Genomic DNA, 18,430 nt, shown 5'->3' on the forward strand with positions numbered 1-18,430 from the left:
CATTTGGAATCAACTAATTAGCTAAAATTCTTAAAGAATATAAAATTTAAACAGTTTCTTCCTCCGATAATTGTAATGTATATGATTATTTATTTTTCTTAATTTATGACTTTGTTTATGTATTTGGTATGCATGTATGCTTTTCAGTTATTCTTACAAAATATCTTTGCAAAACAAATATTTTTTTTGCTTGTAAAATCCGACTCTGGGAAGAAAATTTGTACCATCATTAAGTTTATACACCTTGAGCGATATACATACATGACCGAAATTAATCTAAGGTTAGCAGGTTTACTCAATTTGTGTGGTTTCACAACGTTTTTTGTACGTTTACAAATCATCTGTTTCACCATGTGATTAGTCAAACATCAGTAAAAAAAATAATGATAAAGGGACTTATCGCTATTTTTCAGGGAAATGACCTCTTCGTTTAATTCAAGCGATGAAATTTACCGGATAAGTATTGTATTATTTGTTAACCATAACGGGATTCTTATCTATGAAATGACATTCTCAATTCCTGCGCACACATCGCACATTTTTCACCAACCAGTCACATTGTCTAGCGTTGCAAAAGGTTTTTTTATTTTTAATCACCAAACCTCCTCCGATTATTATCAGTGCAAATCAGAGAGATTCTGTTTGTTTGCCTTTCTCACAGATTCTCTTCCTTTATTTATTTATTTCAAGTTTCACCTCGTGCGGTCACCTCGATATTTTGCCTATTGACTCTTTGTCATTGGTTTGAGGTGGCACTATTCGGTAGCTCATCATTATTAGTATTGCCTCAAATACGGTACTCACGATCCAAACACAAAGAGCCCAAATCATTAGATCATATGATTTGACAACCCAGAACCACGCGAATCTCATAAAATGTTGATTCATTCCATAATTATTCGGCTATCAGTATGTGTATAATGTTACCATGTTTTTTACAACTAGTATGCACATGTATATTATCTCTGCAAATAAATTGATTAATTTCAAATGAGGATCCCGCACGTCAGCCAGTGAGAGATAAGCTTAACATGGTTAACTTCGCAATGAGCGGAACAGGAACATGGGAAAACTTGTCGTGATGATGATTACCTCGTCTCCTTATCTAATGGGAATACTTTTTGCCCCCTTTCCCAGAGAGATTTAAATACTTTTTTATTTTGAGTGAAAATGGGACGTATGGTTTCAGGTGAGCTATAATATAATAAAGTTATAAATAAAGTTATGTCGAACAGATACACTGAAAAATTGTCAGCTTGCTCGACATTTTATTTCATAACCGACTTGACAAAACCAAATCACATTGTTCAAATATATTTGTAAAGTTTTACCAGTTTTTTAACAATACAAATTTAATGGCTCATTCTTTCTACATACATCGTGAACATCAGATAATTTTATCTTCAGATTATTATCAGTTGGTGCTACTGAATAATAATACAAAATCAATTGTCTTGGACTTTTATCCAATTCCATTCCATGAATCATACTTAGATGAGATAAAAGAACAATGTGTTTACAAATATGTAAGTTTAGCTAAGCTAAAAACTGAACAACACAAATAACCCAAAAAAACTGGACGCATATTATTATTATGAATTTACAAATGATTAGATTTCGTTGTCGTCACGAGGGGACAGATCTGATAAGGTTCACAAAGAATGACGTATCTGATAGACACTCATTGTTAGCCCGTCTTACAGCAGCCAAATATTTTAGATTTTCTGACTGGAAATAGAGAAATGGGCAGAGTTTGAATGATTTGACGTTTTTGTATTCATGCGAGCAACCCACGAGGACCCATCCAAATGCAAGGGTTACGAACTAAACTCTCGTTGTTGAATGTTGTCTCGGAACAGTAAACCAATTTTGGGGACTTGAAGACCTCAAAAGAGTTTTGACAGTTTTTCAGGTTGTTTTCATGTTTATGGAGGTTGACCGGATCTGACAAAGAGATCGAGATGCTTCTTTATGGACAAGGATATGAAGGTGTTGAATAACGAGAAATTTTACAAAATGACAGAGTAAGAGGCTGCTGTTGGTGGAGTATTCTTCATTTCTCTGTACACGTAGTTGTGATTTTGTGGCAAAATATTGAAAATTTGTGTGGCAAAAGGGTTAAATCTTGGGATTGTTTTGTAGGCCATTCACGCAAAGCCATCCCATGCATCATCTAAGACGTTTTCAATTGTGCTAAATGGTTTAATGGCATTTGTAACTTGACTACGTTCAGTTCTCCACCACATTATCCACCATAGTTCCAGCGAGAAGATAGAAGATACATAAAATGCTAAACAGCACATTCTCAGAAAACACGCATGAATGAAACTGAAAACCATTTATTACTGTTCCTTTCACGAAAATATTCCCCAGTTGGAATTGTATGAGCACATAGTTCTGTGGCTTACTTGTACGACAACCATTGAATTTTCCAAATTGTTCCCTGCATACTTAACATGCATTTTATAATCCGGTATTGTAGCTGGTGAATGAATGTATAAATACATTGCCAGGAAATCCTGGAACAGTTAAACTCAAATTGTAGATACATAAGTATGTCTAATAGACCGCGAGATCGTGGTAGATATTTCTGGATTCAGCCCATTCCTTAAATATATCAGAAGAGAATGCTTCAAATTTCATTGCTTGGGCTGACAATAAACTTCACTCTGCATGAAATGCAAATATTTATATGAAGGTTACCTTTTTAGTTCTTACTTAAATTGATGAATTAGGACTTTCGTATGAACCCGTGAATGTTAACAAATCCACAAGTTGCTCAAATAGTGGTGCGTGGATATGTCATAAATTGAGACCACTGGCTTTTTATGACTGTTACATTTCTTGAGATTCGAAACGACGATTTAAAAGTTTGTTACATCAGAAACTGTGTACGAGATATGTAGACCACATAGCGTGGAGGTAGAGTTTGAAGGAATTCCAAAGGAATGTGGATCTCAATCTAAATTCCAAATACTAAATATTATGCAATGGCTCGTGTCTTATTGTGCAGTTGATAACTAAGGGGCGATAGTTATGTTAAAAATAATCATGATATGATCTGCCAATGATGTATGTCAATTATGTGCATAGCATCAAATATTAGACCACCAACTATTATGGGTGGATTTGCATCAGTTTATTAACCTGCTAGGTTATGCATGCATTATGAATGCATTAATTGTACTTGCTTATATACGACATGACTTGATCTTAAATAAAGTAGTCGCTAAATGTACTCGTTGAGCAGATGAGCTAAACCCTTATTTTGAACACGTTATCAGCACGGCTCTAGTTACTGCTCAACTTAATCTGAAAAGATTAAAATGTGAAAAGTTCTACTATATAAAAAAGTGAAACTGAGCCCAAGATCTGAAAAAGACTTGTGACTAATTCAACATTGTTAAGTTGTTCTAATAGTAAGTCAGAAAATGACTTCGACTACAAAAATTTCCATGAGGAGATTTGATACTTCATCCATCTCCAAGTTAAACGGAGAAAATTACACGGTTTGGAGGATAAGGTTAGTGTGTTTCTTTAAAACTCATCAATTAATGGAAATTGTTGACGGGACACAAATACGCCCAGCCGCATCAGGACCTGACCAAGAAAATTGGGACGAAGGCAACAACGAAGCCTTAACGGTCATGTTATTTACTATGACAGATGAACAAGTAGAAGGGGTATTTGGTTGCAAAACTGCACCAGAAATGTGGGATAAATTGAGTTCCATATATCAAAGCACAAGCGGAGAAAATAAACAAGCCTTGTGGCAAAAGTTTTACTTGATTATGGCTGATGAAAAATCGCCAGTTAAAACCATGATTCAGATACAGAATATTGCTTCACAGCTCAGAAGCTTAGGAATAGTAATTGATGACGTAGCTGAAGTGGCCAGAGTAATCTCAAGCTTAGCGGGAGATAAATATAGACAATTCAGGGAAGCCTGGAGATCGGTGGACATAAGTAAACAAAGTACTGGTCTACTTTTATCACGACTAAAAACTTTGGAGCTTGAAGACGAAGAGTCAGATAAAAGCAAAGCTAATCAGTCGTATTTTGAAGATGAAAGTGAGAGAGCTTTTAGTGTCAAGAAACCGTTCAGTAATTGTGCAATTGGATCTACCCAAAATGTTTGGATTAATGACTCTGGTGCTGATCGACATTACTGTGGTCGACTAGATTGGTTTTATGAGTATGAAAAATATTCGCAACCAATATCTGTCAGTCTGGCAGATAATTCCTATATGTCTGTAAAAGGCACGGGAAAGGTGAGAGTGAATGCACTCGTTAACAAGAAGTGGAAAGAAATTGAAATTCACAATGTTAAATATGTGCCTGGAGGTGCCAACCTGCTCTCTGAAAATGTTTTACTTGACAAAGGATTTGAAGTCAAAAAGAAAGGAAATGATACAATCGTTTATTACCGAAATGGTAAGCGAGACATTGAAGCTGAAAGAAGAGATGGGCTTCAAGTTATGAAATTTAAGCCGATAATCAACAGGGAAATGATTTGCATGATGGCTCACCATAACTCTGAGTTTTTAAACAAAACTGCAGATACGAAAGATGTATATGGACCAGAAGCAATGAAAAGTACCAAGTTCAAGGTTGATGAATGTATGAAATTCAATTCTGAGATCGTAGTTGAAAAAACTGTGATATTCGGAACCGGAGAATTAACAAAAATCTCAGAAATTGAGGATTTGAATTGTTTTGTTGTGACTAATGAAACGCCCTCATTCTGTAAACCAGTAATGAATGTGAAAGATGAAATTATTGCCACCAACATTACAGAAAACAATGTTAAAATACCGAGATATAAGAATGGAAAAGATTATCAGAGTCAAAGGTTAATCTCATTTGCCCCGGAGAAAGAAAATATGTTTTGGCTGAATGAATTGCATACGAGTCATCGAGCTTTGAAATATGCAATAAACACTGATATTCTGCACAGACCTCATCGTACGAAAAGTACTGAGGAAGCCCCACCTGAACAAACAGTTATACGTGTCACACGACGAGATGATATTAAAAAATCAAATCACAGAAACCCAGGAAAAAATAAGAAAAAGAAGACGAGTGCACGTGTTTTAATTCCAAAGAATTATTACAAGTTTAATGCACCATGGTCAGAAGAATTTGAGAAGTTAAAGTTGTTTTGCAGCATAAGAATTCTAGCCCTGATCACATTTCATGGAAGGGAAGTCATTTTTCAAAGAGAAAAAAGGACACACTTCCGTCAGTCCAACTATGTGCTGAAAAAGCATAACATAAGCGAGTATCAACCTCGGCTCATTTTAATGCAGACCTGTATGCAGTTTAAAGGGAGCGAGCGTGCTACTTATGAGTTTGCACTCATTGTTTTACTTCTGTGCATGCATTCGAATGCATCAGAAGGAATTTCCCAATATTTAAAAAGGAGAAAATCTGTGAGCATTATTTATGGGATTGGCCTATTCAAACTGATAAAACTGAAAAGTTTTGTCCAAAAATGTGAACTAAAAAGGGAAAACCTTTTGTGGAGTTTTATTATTTTGGTGCTCGTTCTCAGCAGCTATGAATATGTTGAGGAGCAGCAGCAGTTCAAGGAGCAGCCTACCCTACTATGGAGCTTGGTGATGGAACGACCCGGAGAATAATATTTAATTAGATCATATATGTTTAAAGGGAGTGTTAAAAATAATCATGATATGATCTGCCAATGATGTATGTCAATTATGTGCATAGCATCAAATATTAGACCACCAACTATTATGGGTGGATTTGCATCAGTTTATTAACCTGCTAGGTTATGCATGCATTATGAATGCATTAATTGTACTTGCTTATATACGACATGACTTGATCTTAAATAAAGTAGTCGCTAAATGTACTCGTTGAGCAGATGAGCTAAACCCTTATTTTGAACAAGTTATTCCTATTTAGTTGGAAGCTGGAGATGAGATGCGATTTGTTAGCTGTTGAGCATTATGCGGGGACTAAATGGAAATTTAAATACGGCTAATAAGCACCAATTGATTATTTTACAGCTTTTACAACCTGCTCTATTCACATTACTGTGTCAATTGATTGAAATCATATAATCATTATTTTATTTCGGTGTGGATAAACGCATGGCCGATCAAATTTCTGTTTCAAGAACCATTCAGTAAACAACCAGTCAATCAGATAATCAATCGCTTAAGGTCTAGATCGGAGTGATATAAATCACGAATTGGACATTGAAACTCTGTTACAGAGTCCGATTGGCTATAAAATAAAACGAGCTGTTATTTCCATCCTTCGTAGCAACAGAAATGAAGGGATATCATATTTTATGGCCCAATTACAAATAAGGCAAATCCTCCTTGCTGACAAGGGCTCAAATACCTGACCTTTGTCTAATTTAGCAAAGCTGATGCTACTCTCGGACTTCTAAAATTTCCTTCCGCCATAAAAGGATCGGGACGTCTTATTATTGAAGGACTTGTTGACAAGTGGCTGTTGCTGCTGATTTTTCTTCATCCCTTGACGTATTTTTTCCTAAACTGCTCTTAATAATCCATTACGAGGGTAAACGGTGTGATTGAATTATCAGGTAAATCCCATCGGACATACGTCTGTTGAGACTTGGAAGATTTTATTACGGAAATAAAAATCAGTAATAAAGTAAATATGTTGTAAATCTCTGATGGAGAAAAAGGCAAAGGACATGAAATGGGTATTACAGATATTGGTTTGTTTGGCTAGCGACGACACGAAATGCGGCCCATTTTGGTTTATTAGACTCCTTTCCGATCTACTTACATTAACAATAAAGTCGTAAAATTATTTATTTCAACTATTTACTTCGGAAACGGTGTCTGATAGCTGTACTCACAGTAATAAAACTGGAGTACAATCCCAACTCCAGGATAACTCACTCGCTACCTGAAAAGGTAGGAAATTATCTACCTTATAAACAAATTAACTTCTACAAACTAGAGTCGCATCTCAACAGCCATGAATTTATTTATTGTGCACTTAAGGAGACTTCGTACTTTCCTTGGTGGACTTCAACTCATTGAAACTTACTTGTGAACAATATATAGTGTGACTGGCGTTGGTTTCTGAACTTTACGTCTTTCTCTTGAAGTTTCCGCAATGCGCCTCAAATTTCGAAGGAACTAAAATTCAACTTGGCTCGTAACGAATAAACATTATAAACAAAGTTAGATTCTTAAATATTTGTTTAAAAATATGCACATTTAGCCCTAACGCAATGTAATTTAGCTTCCATCCAAATTGTTGAAAATAAATAAAATAATACAAATTGGGGTGAAGCGTTGAAAAGCAGTGAACAACTCAACATAAATAACTAAGCATTTGTTAAATAAATGGTAAACGCACGAAAGGGTTAGTCTTTCATATGCGTAAATTCTTTGTTCATATTAAGAGACCATTATGGAATAGTATTAACAAAATATAAGGCCTGCTACACATTTCGTTGTTAATTATAAATGTGTATCTGCATATGCATATGCATATGCCCGAATGACTGCATGTGTCTCTGTCAGTGACTCATGTCAGTGACTCATCCAATAAAAAATCACTTTCATTTCATAAACAAACTTTTTCCAATGTTCTAACATTCGTGCCTCAACGTTATGAAAATGAAGAAATGTAACCATTACATAAACGGAGAGCCTGAGAACATATGCATCCAGCAAACAAGTTGCTTGAAGCAACTCGTATTTAGTGAAGATTATTGGATCTCGCTGGTTTATTCGTAATCGTAACAGAATAAAGACGCCGACAAAATCAAAGGCTGTGATTGTTTTGCCAGGTTTCGTACTTACTCGGTCCTTGTTTTAAATTACCTGGATAACAATTCTTCTAATATTACTTGTTAGATTGGCTCATTTTGTGAAATATATTATCACAGACTTGGTAATTTTATGCAGATGAAAACGTTACACAAACTTTTACATAATACAGACTTCTTCAACCAGCAAAGTCCCATGAAAAACCAGGAGAAACAAAGTTATCCCATGCAACCAGATTGGACGCATGATTATGATTTGGAAATTCTCATATGGGGTCAGAGGTTGTGGAACGTGTCCATAAATTTGATGCTTGAGTGGGATTAACCAGACTGATTTTAGTTGGTCGAGAAAAGCTCCTCTCTAAATAATAAATAATACAAAGAGACAATTGGGTTGCGTACATTGTAGTGATTGAGACATTTATCAAATAGGCAATAGTTACAGAAAGTGGTTCAGGGGATGATGCTGCCAGTTCGTCAATGCAAATTCTCGACGCCTGCTAGATACATAAATAAGTAATCCTTCGTATAATTTAGGACGTAACTTGTTCAGGCAGGGATTCATGCTACTAGATAATTCAACTAAATAAGCTCAGGTGTCGATTGCAGTGACTGTTTTTCACTTGTGATGATGGCAGCTGTAAATTAGTTGTGGGAGCCACGTAATTGCATTACATCATGATGATCCAAGTGACAGAAATGTGTTTCGACGGCTTTTTCCAATTTAAGTGCCACACATCACTTCAATAAACTGGCCAACTGCTGCAGTGCATTCCTTATTGGATTGTCCGACCTGAGTTTTCTTCGCATTATCACAATTTGCTACGGTTGTAGTGTAGGCTACTCTTTGCAATTAAAGCGCCCTTCTTCCTTCTGGCATTTCGAGGTATCAGCATGTACACTTGACCCATCGGACGGGATGGACGTCTAACTTTTTAACGAATGTATCATCATTCAAAAATTAGTACTTACAATTTACAATCAAAACATAAATCCATCCAACCATGCAATTTGGCAATTGAAGTCCTATGTCCTTCCAGTACGTACGTAATATAGAATCCAACACCACCTTCAAAGTCTCAATTAGCTGCTCTTGGTGTTCACAAACGGTTTTCTTCCAAACTCGGCTCATCGTCATTCACTTTTCATCAGAAGGGTCACTCTTTCCCCTTTTTTATGTATGTGTATATACATTTATGTATGTATTATTTATACGCTTGATACATTCAACGGTCGAAAAGAGCCATTTTCTGAAAGGCATTTTTTATCTCTCTGTTAAAACAAAGCCTTCTCGAGAGGTGTCAAGTGGACCTGCCCTTGTGCCGTAATAAAGCTCGATAATGAGATTCCAAATCTGTAAATTGGTTGCTTGGTTGGAATGCAATTCTTGCATAACAAGATGATTTGAATATCCTTATTTGTAAAGCATTGCATTAAATAGTTGTCCATGATATTCAGCCGCTCACCCTTGAAACTCTAAATAAAAATAAAACTCTTTGTGTAACTCCATCCTCCTCCTCATCCTATACGGATAATATGTGCATGCATAATATGTAGATCTATCTAAATGCTCGGCAGATCGTTAGCACTGGATGCTTTTGTAAATTGTGAGGATAAAGATGGAGATGTCATGTTAGCCTTGTGCCCATGGAAGAACAGAGAATTGGGGATGAGTCAGGAAAAGTTGAGAACAGAGGACGATGGTGGATTGTAATATTATTGCATTGTGGGAGCAACAATGGTGAGGGGCCATTCGAGAACAGGCAAAGAATATAATGCATAATGCATCCCAAAAGACGTGGGACTGAAGGCACTACAATAAAGTGATGGAACACAAGAGACGGAAAGGATTCTTTTATTTGAAATATTTTTTACCCATTGTTGGTGTGATTGTTGATTAGATTGGATTGCTTCATGGCTTGCCTGTCATGTCACTCACTCGTCCTACAGATTTATATAATATCGTTTTCTCTAATTTCAAAGTTACAACGGGTCCAAAAAGTTGTTAGAAATACGCAACTTGGTGAACTCCAATCTAAAGGATGAGAAGTTTCTGATTGTTTTCATGCGATTTTTACACGTGTATCATACGGGGAGGCACGTTCGTGAGAAAGGTGGCCGTCGGCCATGTCAAGCCATCGAGCTACATATGTTAAGTGTGTACATATGTAAAGGTTTCGAAAATTGAGAATTTTGAACATTATTTTATTATGCAAATTCATATTGATTCTGGCAGTTTGCAGGCAGATTAAATATAAAATGCATTTAGCCAAACGTCTCAAGTTTCTCTTCATCCACAAACTTCAACAAGTAGTTGTTGACACCCATGGACTGAGAGAGCTCAAACATTAAACAAGAAGCACTTTCTACTACTTTGTTATGACCGTCGAGTTAATTTCTTCGGCAATGTGATAACATTTAACAACTTTTTTTATATTTCTTTTATTTTTCATCTCACTCGGACCAACAAGTTTCTTGTTACGCCGATGTATTTTAAATGCTGCTGTTTAATATTCGAAACCGCAGCCGTTGAATCGTTTTGTCCGTCATCCGTAAAATAGTTACATGGCTTTAGAGATGTTGGCGTGGTTGTAAAATCTGGACGAACTCCACCTCCTGGATAAATTGCTGGCTGGCTGACTGACTTGCAGCGTCCACGAGTAAAGAAATTCTTTATCTCCAACTTTGAGAAACTATAAATAAAAATCAGTCACGTTGGGCAGAAAGTATTTACAGCAAAAAATGTACAAGCAAATAAAAGTCATCCGGCCCATTTCTTGTCCTGTTTTGTGGAACAGGAAAATGTAATCTGAAAGATAACCCCATAATTGCCTGAGTACCAGCAAACACACCATTTTACGTCAACACCACTTTCCGGATTATCGCAAAGCCTTTTGTCCCATTCCAATGAATTTATGTCTCAAATCCTATTACCGTCCTCTTTACTGCCTGTTTTGACTTTAATACTCTTGAGGACGACAAAATTAAAAACTTACGGTCATCATCTCTTCATAACCGATTGTTGTGTTATTTTCATTTTTCATGTCCAATCTCATGTTCATTGTACTCTTGAACTTTTCATTGCTCACAAGACAAAGGCCTCATTGGTTGGAGATAATACGGGAGTGTGGTGTTTTGTCATGTAAATTCAGCATCTTAAATGGTGTGACGGTGGTGGCAGGCCACATATAAAAAACAACATTCGACATTGGACTAAAGTGGACATTTCAGTGTCAGTGATTCATGACCAAAGTTTAATATTCATCCCCGGGGAGAGTCACACAGGCTTCGTTTATTTATGGCATTTCTTAAGACAACAGACAACATCATAAGTAACGCTTCATTCGTCCACATTTTCTTCAGAGTCAGGGACACTGTGCACGAATACTATGTACACGTAAGTACACACAGTATTATACATATATTTTTGTTGGCTTGTCTCTTGTCAAGCTCCTCAGATCGAGGTTGCTGCGAGGGTTGATGTCACCGGTGGTAGAGCGATGGACCGAATTTTCCATGATCATGATCAGCATGAGACATTAGCCAGTCTCCAAGCAAAGTTTAAAATAATTTCGTGTCCGGTCCTCAAAAAAAGCGTCCAACGTCGAGATGGAGAAGTTGGAATTTTTAGCCATTTACAAGAGAACACCTCGAAGAGATTGTACGCAAGAAGTGAAACAAGAAATCGAGAAAAGGTTTTAGCCACCTGAAAATATTTACGAGTATGTGTGCTGGCTGTAATAGTATGCGTTGCATGAAAATTAAACCTGTTTTGTCCCTGTTTCATGGATACTGGTGGATTGAATGTCGGGTTCGGTTGTGCTGCTCACTCTTCGTGGTGTTATCTCGGTGTTATTTATGCCCTTTGACTTCTGCTGAGCTGCCGAGGGAGAAAATTATTCTACGTATTTTTTTGTCGTATAGTCTTATTGTTCAGCCGTTTCTAGATAATAAGAAAGCGTTGAGTTTCACGTATATCATTTGTAGAGGTTTAGAGTTCTTGGCTTTTGGCTGGGTGGAATTAACCCACAAATTTTGCAACCACAATGCTTTACCAATGAGTAGTGCATATGTAGATATGTGCCCTCAGTACATCCAGTAATTGGACCCCTCGGAAAGGGTGCTTTACCAAAAAATCATTAGTTAATGTATGTTTAGACATGAGTTCTACATATCGGGTGATTAATGAATTTTTATTTTCCAGTGTCTAAGACGCGTTTTAAGTACTTTTAAACTGCGCATTCAAAATAATTGCTAACACAGCAGAGTTAAAATTCCTATTTTATATATCCACTCAAGTATCCAGTTACATTAGGTTAAGTGTATTTTGAAGATATTGTTATGGAGGAAATAATCATTGCCAAAGTGTGACGTGAATGTAACGTGATAACCCGCGTGCTGGAAAAGTGAAATTATAACGTATGTAATGAGGGTTATCGTTCACCTCAAGCATTAAAAAAACATTGACACGAGTTCGTCTTACCCAAATTACACTTTTTTTGCTTAAAGGGGCGAAACAGAATCAACTTGTTGTCCATCCTTTTATGATAGGTTTGAGTGTCCTTTTGATACAAACGCGAAATCTGTGCACTTGATGATATCCAGTTGACCAGAAACGATAACAGTATCCATTACACGACTCAAGAATGTCTCTTCCCAATGTCGTCCCATCAGATGAAATATGTTGCCGTGTCCAACATTTTACAAGAAATGATCGTGAAATCCCCATCCCCGTTAATAACTCTTTGCACGGGCCGGACCAACTTTTGTCTTGTCCTCGTCGTTGATTTTATGAAGACTCGTCGTAATTGCAAAGGCTTGTCCATCTTTGTCAGCATTCATTGTATTTGCTGCTCACTCGGTATGCTTGAAACCACGCACTCAGAGTCTGTAGGAGGTAAATTCATTTGTTATAAGCCATTGCGTATGCAAATTTCTTTGCCTGCCCAATTTATTAATGTCAACTTGACCATTAAAATTTTGCTGGGTGGTTGGTGTCGGTGTGTGTCGAATGTTGGGATCACACATATCTGTAAATTTGCACTCTGCCCGTTGAAAAAAACCCGTTCCTTGTTAATGTAGCTAATAAGTAACGTATTGCGTGAATTATTGACTCAACTTTTGTCATGTTGTCTGACTTGAATGGGAGAAAGGGAAACCAAATGTTGATGACGAATCTGGTCCATTGTGCAGTAATCAACGAGGAAAATTAAAATTAAAAATAATCAGACACCGATATTTCATATTACTACTTTCAATCTCTCCAGGGCTTTAATTGCATAATTGCGAGCTTAAATTTCATTGGTCAAATACTTTGAACTGCGTTATACTAGGTCTTTTAACCTGAATTCTTAATGCATACAGGTATGAATGTACATAATATTTAGTAGGTAGAGCGCGTCTTATACTTTTTAGTTGATGATCCAGATATTTCAGCGTTGTTGGTCCAATTTTCTAAATTTTTGGGTTGAGTGTTATATAATACACAAAGCTTTTATGACCTAATGACACTGGCCAAGGAAAGGGAAAATAAGATGAAAGTGAGCAATTACCAGAACCAAAGCAATTTCAGAGTTTAACGAAAACTTTTTATTATTGCTGCTCATTGCTATTATTACTCGCATTCCAAAAATATTGAAAGGAAACTGTGTTCCAGTTTCTCACTTCCAAGCTCAAAAAACTTCAGATTACGTATATTGAGAGAACGAAGCATAATCAATCTTATGAATCTTTGGACTAATACCAACTTTTTTCGACTTAGAATCGAGTCTCACCTTTTAAACAACAGATTAGTTTCCCAGATTATGTTGAACCTTTTCACAAGAAGGAAGAACAAGGGAATGATTTCACGCACTTCCACTTACTCACAATTTCTTATCTTTCACTTAATCTCACCCAATAACATCATTTTTAGAAAAGTCAATAAAAGTGGTCTCATAAAATCCCTGAAATAATATAAGGTGAATAAAAAAGGTGCATTTTCTGCTTGAGTTTCTGAACGCTTCTCGTAAATGTAGTTCAATTAAGTGGTGCCAATGCCAACTAATTGCACCCACAAAGCAAGCAAGCTTACCCAAAAGCTAAACCGCTAAAATGTATCGGTATGCTATGCCATTAACAAAAAACGACTGGAGTCATGCAAGTAAATAATTCCTGTTCTCCAACCCTCGTGGTGAAACTATGACTTTTTATCCTTTTGTGAATCTTGAGGTAAAACACCTTTTTCACCGACGCTCGTAAACCCCTCAAGGGGTTGACGGGGTCAGACGAGGAAAGACGAAATTGGTAGAGTGTGTTCAGGACTCTGTCGGTATTTTTGTGGTCACGTCTCCTCGTGTACTTGTTCGATTTTCTCCCTTATCTTACAAGTGATCACGAAAGGTTTGCTGTTGGTGGGTGCTCGGGAGAGACGCGACGCGTCGTCACTATTGCTTAGCCTTGGTTATAATTCCATAATATCATACTGTTCGTTCAAAATTAATATGCAGTAAAGTCCTCAAAATTTTGTAAAAAGTCAAATGGTCGAAGTTGCTGGTTGACATTGACAACGATTTAATTAGGTACATTTTGTCTACTTTTTCAATGAATATTAGGTGAAATTTGGAAAATATAAACAAACTCAATCAATGGAAACCAATCATCCGCCAAATAACCTTTCAGACTTTTTACTGCATATTAATCTTGAATGAACAGTAGCTAAGTATTCCACTATTTCTAGAGCTTGGGCGAATAAGTTTCCAGAAAATGAATCATAAAATATGCATAAGACCGACCTAACATTTTGAACCTGGAGTAAATAATCAGGAGAAGGCAAGTAGATTTGGTAGACCTACTTCTGTATGCCTTCAATAAGTTGGAGAGCTGAAGGGACCGGACTGATTGAAGCTTTTAGCAACCCACACGCACTATCTGTGTTATTGCTCTCAACTTTTCGCCGTCTCAACTTTCCGAAGATAATTGCCACCTTCCTCAGAATCCAATCTCTCGCTAATGCAGTTCAGGTTGGAGTGATTCCTCTATGTCCTCCTTGTCTCGCCTTGTTTTTGATAGTAGTTCAAGTCTACCGAAGGATTCAACCCCCTCCAAAGTCGGACTCCATTATCCCTCGAAAATATAGTGACTCTGACCACTTCACTACCATTTTTCGAACATAAACTAAAAGGCGCACTGCCAGGAGTGAACTACTCCCACTTTTGTCTCTCCTTTGATAAAAGCATACAGTTTTGGTTCTGAAAGGTACTATCCATTTCAGGAAGTGAGACGACCTATCAGTGTAATATAGACGGTTTCATCACCAAAGTGGTGGCCAGGTTCGTTCCAGTCTGAAAGTCACAAAGTCAAAGTGCAATCAAGCAAATCAAGGTTTGAACAAGTCTGTAAATAAAGTCAACCGCAACTAATACGAAAGAAAACAAAAGCACACCTGTGCATGCATCCATCGATTTGAGTTGCCTTCCCTATAATTTTCATTAGTCAGATTTCAAGTGGCTACAAAAGCACTACGATTTCCTTCCATCATCATCCCTTAAAATTGTTAGTAATGGATTCGTCAATATTTCACGAGACGAGAGACGCGCTCCGCTCGTAATACCTGTCCTGACATTTTGAAGGAGTCAGAGAGAGAGAGTGGGTTAAGTGGAAAAAGTTCACCCTCTTTCAATTGGAATGGCAGGTAGGCCACGAGAAAATGTGCCCACACGGGTGGTCATAAATTCAAAATTAAATTTTCTACCCTTCCTGGCAAATCAATGATATAGTTTTTAAGACTTTTACAACTGTGTCAGTTGAAAAAGAAAGTAAATTAGTTTAACTATACGTAAAAGGTCTCAAGAAGGAAACGGTAAGAATTCCAATTACATAACAAATAAAGAGTGGAAAAATATCACGGTGCATTGTTAGGACTTTATGCCACTAATTACTCACTGCCTGTTGACTACTATTTGGTAGTACTACACATGTCAGTGGTAGAAAATAGTGATGGAATTTTTAAGGGGTCTGTGTGGGAAGGGTTGACTTGGCGATTCGATTGTTAACCTCGCTGGATTGCATCTTCTTGACTTGACTCCTTCGTAGTCCTCACATCGTCTCAACTCCTCGTCAAGTGTAAATTCCTCGCTTGTGAGAGACCCTTGAGGCATTTATTTAGGCAGGTCCAACTTTTGGTGGGCATAAAAAATAAATTTGTACGTACATTCGTTGGCTGGGAAGATGCATGCAATGATTATCTGCTGAACTTGAACTACGAAATGGAGTCCTTCCCCAATAAATGCTGCTTGCGTAGCCGAAGGGTTTGTAGATCTCAATTGTAAATTCTACGGAAATCTAAATTCGAGGAAAGATAGATATGCCTCCGGAATTTATGACATTAATATGCCAAACTATGATTATTATCCATCTCGATCCAATATACGCTGGAATTTGGCCCTTGTCTCTCTACCTACCACAACCCCAGGTGCTGCTATTTGGTGAGCAACGCTAAGAAATAAACTACTGGGGGCAAAAAGCAGTTTATGGTTCATGTTTTGAAAGATGAGACTTCTTGTCCATGTTTATGGTGAGACGAACTTTTGGTCCATTTTCGACTTTAGTTTCAACTTGCTCACCGACCTTTCTTAACCCCACGACAACCATACTCCTTCGGGTTCTTCCCCTTCCTTGTTTTACGGAATTGGATCGACTTGTCTTGCACCCGGACTTCTGGTCTAGTCACATTCTTCTTCTTTGGGTGTCCATTTTTTAGCTCGAACTGGGCCTTATGGGACCGTCATGTCCGTTTGTCGGTCGAACAATAGCGTGATTTACTCGATTGACTTTTGGACATACTTAGGATTAGCTGTAGTACACATATTTACGAGTTCCAAGATACATGAATCATGCACGTACTTTTCTAAATTATGAAGAGATGAAATGACTGGCTCGGGCATTCGAAGGCTGAACTCTAGTTTTTTTTAAGAAAAAGGAACCGACTTTAAAAATGTGGAGATTAGTGTCGGACTGGACTTATTTCTAATCTCCATCTGGACAATATTTTTACTCTTTAAATCCAAATTAGCAAGCCAACAAAGCTACTAAACCGCCGCCTACGCCGTACTTCTACATAAGCGTTCTAGGCTCCTCTAAATCCGAACTATAATAAAGCCAGGCCACGCTTTGACATCTGCAGCCCAACCCATGACAAACTAATATTCGAGTTGTCTGACTGCCACCACTGCCCAACAACTCGTACATAATTCGTTTACTTCTAATTTTATGTGCTGGGCAGAGTCCACTCCATTTTACAGAATTGTTTATTAGTACATCACTCCACACACAAGTCAACTAATAAGCAGTAAAAAATGCAGCAACCACATTCACTGGAAAAGTAAAGGCAATCCTACAATTTATATTACGAACGAAAATTATTTACTCAACCACCTTCACGTATTCTTCTGTGTACATTATTACAACATGTATTGAGGCATGACGCATAAATAATGTGGATGTAAAATAAGAACCACTCCACTGTTTTCGTCTGTCTGCTTCTTTGGGTTGACGACAAAAAATCTCTTCTGGAGCGTAACGCCTAACCAACAACCCACCAATATTGCCACTCACTCAACGTATGCAATCATCGAATCTTGGCTTTTCGGTCATGGTTGTCTCCCTCCTTGGTTTTCTGTGCATGTACTTTTATACTTACGAAATCCCGTGCTAATGGGACAAACTTATCGTGGAGGAAGGTGTCAGATGGACAACAGGTCGAAAATTTTACTCGCTTGAACTCTGCTTGTGTGTGTGGTGCGTATTAGTGCTTGTTGAATCAGTGATACGGCACGTTCGCTTTTTTACATGTTGGGCTGCATTATGTCATTTGTACAATCATACCAAGAAGGCAGCATCGGTGTCTGCTGGTGAAGTCATTTCCACATTTTTAATGGGAATACCATAACATAACAATTTGCTTTAATGGTTGTCCAGCCCATGTTCATCACACCGAGTGGAACGACCAAGGAGGCGATGGCTCAATAAGATTTCGTGTACATATGAAGTAGGACATTCTTCAGAATATGATGATTAGTACAAATGGTCACAATAATTCAAAATATTCAACAAAGGCACATTTTTTTTGTGAACAATATTTTCCGTCGAGAAAAATTCTTTCATGACACAAGCGCAAAGTACAAATTTACATAAAAATTAAGACATTACAACAACTCTTGAAACTTGTGAGCCATAATTTTCCAATTTTTCTTGTATTCCATACTTTGGAAATTATTTCATCAGCAGAGTTATTGACATTTTTCCTTCTAATTATCCATGCTAGAAAATTATTACACGGTAATCTCGATTTATGCTCGTTGCTTATTGCCCATGAACACGATTTTGGTTTAATCCTAGCGTGATGTGTATTGTGTATACTAAAAATGCTGACTTTTGTTCCCTCTTGTGCCGGCTAGCAATTTACTTCATTTACTGCCTTACCTGCTATTCCATTATCATCCCCGATTGCTCGTCATCCAGTATCGCTGTGCATCTTTTTATTTTTGAAGTGGTTACAACAAAACAAAACCAAAGGCACAAAAGGATGAGGCAGGCTGTCAACATCTCATTGTAATCTAAAACAGATGTGTTGTAAGCCCTCTTTGTTTAGAGCCACTAATTGAA

At 37.3% G+C, this 18,430-nt stretch overlaps 1 protein-coding gene and 1 long non-coding RNA gene across 2 annotated transcripts in view; one reads left to right on the top strand and one right to left on the bottom strand.

Annotated features, from left to right (window-relative positions):
• LOC110851883 overlaps window positions 1-18,430 on the top strand; it is a 36,413-nt gene that overhangs the window by 2,981 nt on the left and 15,002 nt on the right. The window lies entirely within an intron of this gene.
• LOC118436171 lies at window positions 11,961-12,660 on the bottom strand. The gene is made up of 2 exons (XR_004835273.1): window positions 12,270-12,660; window positions 11,961-12,184 (listed from the first exon to the last, which is right to left on the bottom strand). It is a non-coding gene; the product is annotated as an uncharacterized LOC118436171 (long non-coding RNA).

Source organism: Folsomia candida, unplaced genomic scaffold (assembly GCF_002217175.1).
Source record: "Folsomia candida strain VU population unplaced genomic scaffold, ASM221717v1 Fcan01_Sc007, whole genome shotgun sequence".
In the NCBI taxonomy this organism is placed as follows: Eukaryota; Metazoa; Arthropoda; class Collembola; order Entomobryomorpha; family Isotomidae; genus Folsomia; species Folsomia candida.